The sequence below is a fragment of the Myotis nattereri genome (assembly GCF_964212035.1).
Source record: "Myotis nattereri genome assembly, chromosome: 1".
In the NCBI taxonomy this organism is placed as follows: domain Eukaryota; kingdom Metazoa; phylum Chordata; class Mammalia; order Chiroptera; family Vespertilionidae; genus Myotis; species Myotis nattereri.
The window spans coordinates 182,782,889-182,791,643 of NC_138075.1; positions in this window are offsets into that span (position 1 = coordinate 182,782,889).

Below are 8,755 nucleotides of genomic sequence, written 5' to 3' on the forward strand. Positions count from 1 at the left end.
GTCATTAACAGAATGATAAGCTGGAATTTTATTTTTTATTTTTAAAAATATATTTTATTGATTTTTTACAGAGAGGAAGGGAGAGGGATAGAGAGTTAGAAACATCAATGAGAGAGAAACATCGATCAGCTGCCTCCTGCACACCCCCTACTGGGGATGTGCCCACAACCAAGGTACATGCCCTTGACTGGAATCAAACCTGGGACCCTTGAGTCCACAGGCTGATGCTCTATCCACTGAGCCAAACCTATTAGGGCGATAAGCTGGAATTTTAAATCAACTTTTGACTTCAAGCCAGGCTTCTTCAGTAATAACAATAACAGCAGCCGTAGCAGTAGTTAATTATATAGGGTTTACTATACGCCATGCACTGCTCTAAACACTTTACATACATGAACTAACTTAATCCACAGCTCTGTGGCATAGATACTGTTATTATTCCTATTTTACAGAGGAGGATATTGAGGCACAGAAGTTAAATACACTTGCCCAGAGTCACACAGCTGGAAAATGGCAGAGTCCGGATTCAAACTCAGGCAGTCATCTCCAGAATCTAGACTGCTAACTATGGCTTCGCACTGCCTTGGCGTGCTCTACCACTGCCTTCCTCAGCAGGACCAGGAGGGAAGGACACTAGCAGTTACTGGTTATACTTTTATGTACTGTGATAGATTGTATGGTTGCTAAAATATGTATTTGGCCTGTCCCTATGGAAGGACTGTACTTTGCATTAGCTTGGCCATGACTTGCTTTGGCTGTTGAAATGTGAATGCAAGTGATGGCATTTCTGAGCAGTTCTGAGAGCCCCTGAGAGGTTCCGCCATCTCTCTGTTCCCTTTGCCATGAGACCTGCCTGTCCCAGACGAAAGCCACTTCCTCAGTATTGCTCTTGGAATAAAGATTTGGAGCAGAGCACAGCTGACGTGCTGAGGATGTGAACATGAACAAGTACCCTTGGATGTTGTAAGCCGTTGACCTCTGGGAATCATTTGTTTCCATAGCATAACTCAGCCTAAGCAGATTTATACATGTACGTTAAAATTTATTTAATCCTCTCAAGACCCTTCTAGGTAGGAATAATGAGTTCCAGGAAGAAACTAAGACTCACAGTTTCACTAATTTGCTCAGTGGTTTGGACTGAATATTCGTGTTACCCAAAATGTATATGCTAAAGCCCTAACCCACAAGTAATGGGGGCGGTTGGGAAATAATTAGGGTTAGATACAGTCATGTGAGTGGGGCCTCATGATCGGCTTAGTGCTCTTATGAAAGATACCAGAGAACTTCTCCCTCTCTCTTTTCCCCTACCCTCCAAGTGCAGAAGAGGTCATTATGGCCACATGATTATATTTTCTTTCTAAAAATATTCTTTAATGGCACAGAGTAAAATAAATCATAGAACCCTCTCCTCTTTCTGATAGATGAGGAAGTAAGAGTTAAGGGGTGGGATTGGACAGTTCAGCATTGGCTGTTGCATGGATTCACTCACTGAACACCCGCTAGTGTCAAGTCTGGGCTCAGCACTTCATTGTAGTCCCCATGGGAGGATTCAATAGGAGGTGCTCAGTGGACACCACGTAGGGCCTAGGACATGGTGAGGACCAGGGTTGTCCAACATGCTCCATGCCACTGTCTTCACTTCTCTTGGAGTCATCAACCCCCTTTGAGAATCCATGTGGATCTTCCACCCCCACATGAACATTTAGCATAAAATTTCAATCTTAGAGGAACCAATAGGTGGAAAATCTGCATGAGATAGTCCTCATTCAGACCTATGAGGAGGAGGGAGGATGGAAGGGAGGGAGAACAAGAGAGGCAGCAGTGAGGAGTGGGACATCTGTTGATTTCTCTTTCTTATGATGCTGGGACATCAGGGCAATGCCAATATATTAAATAGTGATACTTTTCCCCACTCCTGTGCACATACAAAATTAATAAAATTGTTTTCCTTTCTTCCTGTTAATCTGTCTTTTGTCCAGTTAAATACACAAACCAGGTTCACTAAACTTAAAGAGGGAGAAGTAGAGTTTTCCTTCACACATTAAGGGTAGGTAGGTGCCTTAGTGGATTTGTAAAGGTTACGTAAGGCTTTACTGTCCTGAGTTGATGGCACATGCACAGCCATCACTAATATCCATTCTTTTTCCATAGCTGACATCACGAACTGAGCAGGATACCCTTTTCCACTGAGCAAAAAGTGGTCTCGTGATCTCAACCCAGTGTACCAAGTTATCACACAAGGTGAAACCTACCAGCCAATTCTGGCTGAGGCAAGTCATCAAGAAGACCTTGAATAAATGAAGATCTACCCGCCCTCCCCCCCCCCAAAAAAAAACCCAAAACAAAAACCTGAACAAAAATTTCACGTGGTTATAAGAAATCATCTAATCTACTACTGAAGGAAGTAATCAGCTGCTTAAAGTCAAACTTATTGCTGCAGGGACTTCAAAACCAAAAGCTACTGCTGCACTAATTGCAAAAAAACTCATCTAATACCGAAGGATTTGGAAAAGATCCCAATGGTTATTATATCTCCATTAAGGGAAATTGAATGAGCAGGCTCAGCTTATGTGCTTGTGCCCAACAGGAAACATTTCGATTTCAAGCCTTTAAAAAAAATTACCATCATTTAGTTATAGTCAATAGGTAATTTGTGAGGCTAATGCAGTAATAATATACTTCAGGCTAGAAAGGGGTGGGCAAAAATAGGTTTATAGTTGTGAGTACATGAAATAGTTTATTCTTGTATTATTCTTGTTATATTATTTGTATTACAACTGTAAACCTGCTATTGCCCACCCTTCTATTTCAGCAGTTTGCCTTTTCACTTAAAAAACATGAGCACCTTTTCATGACAGAGGATACTTATCTGCTTTTTTTCTTTCTTTCTTCCTCAATGGAGGATATGTTTTTATTGATTTTAGAGAGAGAGGGAGGACTATAGAGAGTGCGAGAGAGAAACATAGATGTGAGAGAAATATCAATCAATTGCCTCCCTTAGACAATGGGGATTAAACTTGCAGCCTAGGTATGTGCCCAGACTGGAACTGAACCCACAACCTTGTGGTGCACTCAATGATCAACTGAACCACCCGGCAAGGGCACTGATCTGCTTAAAAAAAAAAAAAAAGAAAAAGATATTTAACCATTCTACAATTTTTTGACTTTTCAAAAGTTGTTTCTAATATTTCATGATCACAGATTATGTTAATGAACATTTTTATATACATTTTTGTGTGGGTATATAGTTTTATCAGATACTTCTAAGTGGGATTGCTGGACCAAAGAGTTTACATATTACAAATTTAGTAAAGTAAAAATTATAATTTTCTAAGTCACAGTTAAAAGTTAATCTAGTTTAATTCCAAAAATGTGAGATAATCCACATTCCCACCAGTAGTGAGTGGAGAGGGCCTTTTCCCTCATACTCTCAATAATAGAGCATTGTATCAGTCTTAACTTTTAGTTAATTTGGAGAAAAAATGTTAGCAGTCAACCACTCACAAGCATTAAGACAATGTGAAAATATTAATATTGGACAAAAGAGAAATCAAGGCAAAAAGGCTTCTTAAGGGTTTCATTTTATTTTGATAGGTCACCCTCTACCAAGAAAATAAAACAACCATAAACCTTCATGTATTATAATGATCTAGTAATTGCCAATAGCGATTTTATATGGTTTAATCTAATTATTTAATTACATAGTGTCAAAACATATAATGCAAAGATTCAGAACTCCAAGGATAAATTGTTAAATCTGTATGTATAGAAATCTCTAAAACAGTGGTTCTCAACCTTCTGGCCCTTTAAAGACAGTTCCTCATGTTGTGACCCAACCATAAAATTATTTTCGTTGCTACTTCATAACTGTAATGTTGTTAGTGTTATGAATCATCATGTAAATATCTGATATGCAGGATGATCTTAGACGACCCCTGTGAAAGGGTCGTTTGACTGCCAAAGGGGTCGCAACCCACAGGTTGAGAACCGCTGCTCTAAAACATGTTTTTCAAAGATGGGCAGATCAGGAAGAATAAGGATAAAGAGGATTAGAGTAACGTGATTAACAACCTTGACCTACTAACTATATGTTAGTAAGCAGAGTATAGGTTTCTTTGCAAATTCCCAAGGAATATTTAGTACCTACCAGGACATATATGGGCATCTTAAGATTTATTTTAAAACTATGTTGTCTGGGAATAGTGATTTACAGTGGTTTTGGTTATATCTTAGGGAAAAAGCGTCCATGACAGGAGTAAATGAGGAAGGGCAGGGTGTTTTAATCAAGTTTTGCAAACAGAAACAAGCCCGCTACAAGGAAGAATGCCTTTGTCTCCTGCTTGGCTTCAGCATGGACCCCTCCAGGCTCCGTGTCCCGAGCCCCCAGTCCCCTCTGCCTGGTCAGCACTCTTCTATTTCTGAGTTAAGGAGCTCAGACAGGGCTTGGGAAACATAGCCTCCTAATCCAGGAGAGTAAGAAGGTTTAACAGTCTGGACGGGTGGGAGTGAGCGGTGGAGAAACTGTCTTCAGAAGTTAGCCTGCGTATGAGGGAGGTACTGACTATGCAGTCTCCCCTTTCAAATCCGCCTGCAGGCCTGATCTGACTGAGGTCCCGGGGTGCCTACTGCCATGAGGCGGGGAGCCCTGACGCTTGGCCAGGGCAGTGGACGTCCTCATTGCCTTTTGGGGAGGAGGTGTGTCAGACAAGGCCTGTACTTTATTTATTGGATTCTAGATCTGGAAGATCAACCCAGGGATCCCTCAGCCAACTGTGAAGTCAGGATGTGGAGCACACCTGTGTGTTAAAGTGGTCCCTGCCTTGCGCCTCATAGTGAAAATACCGAAGAAGGTAAGAGCTTTCTTTCTGGCCTGAAGTACAGAAGTGGATGAGACCATGAGGACAACAAACGTATTTTCACACGGGAAATAAACAAATAGGTTTGGTTTGGGGACAGAGGACAGAGAAAGCCCCTTTGTTTATCTCATTGACTCACCCCGAGAGGGTCTTTGTTCTGTGTGTTGAAGGTCTTTAAGCCCTGGGTGATGAATCTTCCTTCTATTTTGGGGGTTCACTTAGTGGGCAGATAAACAATTACCTACACTTTTTAATGATAATGTCAGATATGAATGGTGCTAGATCACTGCTCTAGTTCTCAACCTGTGGGTTGTGACCCCTTTGGCGGTCGAATGACCCTTTCACAGGGTCGCCTAAGACCATCCTGCATATCAGATATTTACATGACGATTCATAACACTAACAACATTACAGTTATGAAGTAGCAACGAAAATAATTTTATGGTTGGGTCACAACATGAGGAACTGTCTTTAAAGGGCCAGAAGGTTGAGAACCACTGTCCTAGAGGGACATGGCGTCTCCACCATGCAGTGGAGATGTGCTGGATACCTGGGAAGCAGGCTTGGCAGGGGCCTCACCAGCAGAGAAACAGCTAGTGGTTACCAAAGGTGCTGAACAATCCAACAATCTGAGGCTACGTCAAGTTAATTTTTCACGATCTTACGAAGTTTTCACTTTTTGCCTTGAGAATTATTTTATTGCTCTTTCTTCTTCATTTTTCTTAATGACTTCTAAAACATTCTCAGCTGGTCTGCAGACAATATCAATTTCTTATCTTTAAAAAAATAAACTTGTATTGATTTCAGAGAGAGAGAGATAGAAACATCAATGATGAGAGAGAATCATTGATCAGCTGCTTCCTGCAAACCCCAAGGCAGCCCCCAACTAGGGGTCGAGCCCACAACCCCAGTATGAGCTCCTGGTTCATCGGTGAACACTCAACCACTGAGCCACACCAGTTGAGTTCACTTTCTTATCTTAACGCAGCTGAATGTGATTCCTATTTAGTCAGTGTCTTTCTTTTAAAAAAATTTATTTTATTTTATTTTTTCCATCACCATTTATCCCCTCTATGCCCTCTTCAGTGTCTTTTTCTAATTTATTTCTTATATGCAAACATTTTTGAAAAATATAGTTTATGATTTTTAATTATAAAAGACATAATAGAAGTACGTACGTTAAAAATGAAAACTCCCCACCCCACCCATTCTCCAGAGGCCATCACTGTTCACAGTTTGGTGTATACTCTTTGATTAGACACTGACGGGCATATTTTTTGTGTAGCTGAGACGACATTAAGCATTCTGTTCTGCAATTTGCTTTTCTGCATGTAACACTATAGCTTGGAGATATTTCACACTAGTCCATGCAGACTGGCCTTTGTCATGGCTGCTCATGGCTGAACGCCATCCCATTGCTTTTAGCTCACCGTGATGTATCTTGTCAACTCTGTACTGATAACCATTTAAGGTGCTTTTAATTTGAGGGAAGACAATTTTCAAGAAATTTCTGAAAGTGTCAATTAAAAAGCTCCTCTATGTTTCAAATGACAATGAAAAACTTTGCAAAGTACTCCTCATATGTAACCTTATTTCACCCTCATAACAACCCCGAAATAGAGTCACCATGACCCATACACGGCAGGGAAACAGATGAGGCCTGGAGCCCCAGAGCAGGGAGCCCAGGCAGAGTAACAGCTGGGGGCCCCGCTCCGCTCCCCCATGATATATGAAAGCACATCCCTTTTGTCCTCGGGGACCCAGAGTTAGTTACAACTGGATATGCTGCCTGATGGGAGACGTTATTCCTTTCACTCCTAGAGGTTGTTTCAAGTTGTTTCTTGGCTCATGCGAGTTATTACTTTCTCACTCCATAGCAGTGTCATATTTCTACCTTCAACACTTTTTTATAGGATAGATGATTTGTCTTATTCTACCACTGTATTTGGATTTATAAGCACATAAGAAACAAGATATCTGAAGGGCAAAAGAGAACTTATGTGATAACAACAAGCCTTCACCCAGCAATATTCAGTAACCTTCACACCTGTTTATGCTTAGCTCAGGCTGCTATAACAAAATACCATAGATTGGGTGGCTTAGACAACAAACATTTATTTCTCACAGTTCTGAAGGCTGAGTAGTCCAAGATCAAGGTGCCAGTAGATTTGTTCCTGGTGAGAGCTCTCTTCCTGTCTTGCAGATAGCCACCTTCCCCTTAAGGAGAGAGCGCTCTGGTTTCTCTTCTTATAAGGACACTGGTGCCATCATGGGGGCTCTACTTTCATGACCTTATCGAAACCTAATTACTTTCCAAGGGCCCCACCTCCTAATACAATCATATTGGAGGTTAGGATGCCAACATATAGGTTAGGGGAGCCCTGACACTCAGTTCATAACAACGCTGCATTGAGATAGTATGTTTTTTTTGTTTGTTTGTTTTTTTGTTTTTTATTGCTTAAAGTATTACAAAGAGTATTACATATGTCTCCTTTTTTTCCCCCGGCCCTTGACAATCCCCTGGCCTCCCCTACCCTGATACCTATTTAGTCAGTGTCTTTCTTTTAAAAAAAATTTATTTTTTCCATCACCATTTATCCCCTCTATGCCCTCTTCAGTGTCTTTTTCTAATTTATTTCTTATATGCAAAAATTTTTGAAAAATATAGTTTATGATTTTTAATTATAAAAGATATAATAGAAGTACGTACGTTAAAAATGAAAACTTCCCACCCCCAGTGTCTTATGTCCATTGGTTATGCTTATATGCATGCATACAAGTCCTTTGGTTGATTTCTTACCCACCCCCCTCCTGCCCTCCCACCCTCCCTGGCCTTCCTGCTGTAGTTTGACAGTCTGTTCGAGGCAGCTCTGCCTCTGTATCTATTTTTGTTCATAAGTTTATAATGGTCTTTATTATCCAGAAATGAGTGAGATCATGTGGTATTTTTCCTTCATTGACTGGCTTATTTCACTTAGCATAATGCTCTCCAGTTCCATCCACGCTGTTGCAAATGGTAAGAGTTCCTTCTTTTTTACAGCAGCATAGTATTCCATCGTGTAGATGTACCACAGTTTTCTAATCCATTCGAGATAGTATGTCTTATACTGCCTCCTAAATTTGAGCCAGGGACATGGTTTTTTTATTGTTAATATTTTAAAGTAAATATAATATCAGATTCGGTCCATATATTGAGGTTCTACTGTATATTGAAAGCACTTTAGACATATTTATTTTTTCTCAGAAATAGATAAGTGAGAAAACGGAGAAGTTAAATGGTTAAGATCTAGTGAGAAGCTGAGTTGGACTTCTCCACCCCATCTATGCACTTCCAAAATCCAACGGCTTCAATATACAACATGGCTCTCTAGGGAGTTTACTAATTATCAAAGCAGCTTATGAGTCACTGGCAGACTCAATCATTGCTGATGCCGCTTCTAGCTCTAAAAGTGTGTGGGGAGTTTGGTTGATTTGTTCATGATGGCTTCCCACTTTATCGCCTGCTCAGATTCTGATTACACGACATCTTTTTTTTCCTTTCTTTATTTTTTTCTTTTTGTTAATCCTCACCTGAGGCTATTTTTTCCATTGATTTTTAGAGAGAGTGGAAGGAAGGGGGAGAGACAGAGACAGAGAAATATCGATGTGAGAGAGACACAGCGATTGGTAGCCCCCTGAATGTGTCCCCACCTGGGGCTGCGAACCTGCAGCTGAAGTATGTGCCCTTAACCAGAATCAAACCTGAGACCCTTCAGTCCATGGGCCGGTGCTCTAACAACTGAGCACTGGCTAGGACTACATGACATCTCTTATATCTGGAAACAATTTTGCTCACAAGAAAAGAAATTATAGTCTTCTTTGAATATTAACTTTTAAAAAGTCAATCAACAAAAGTAAGG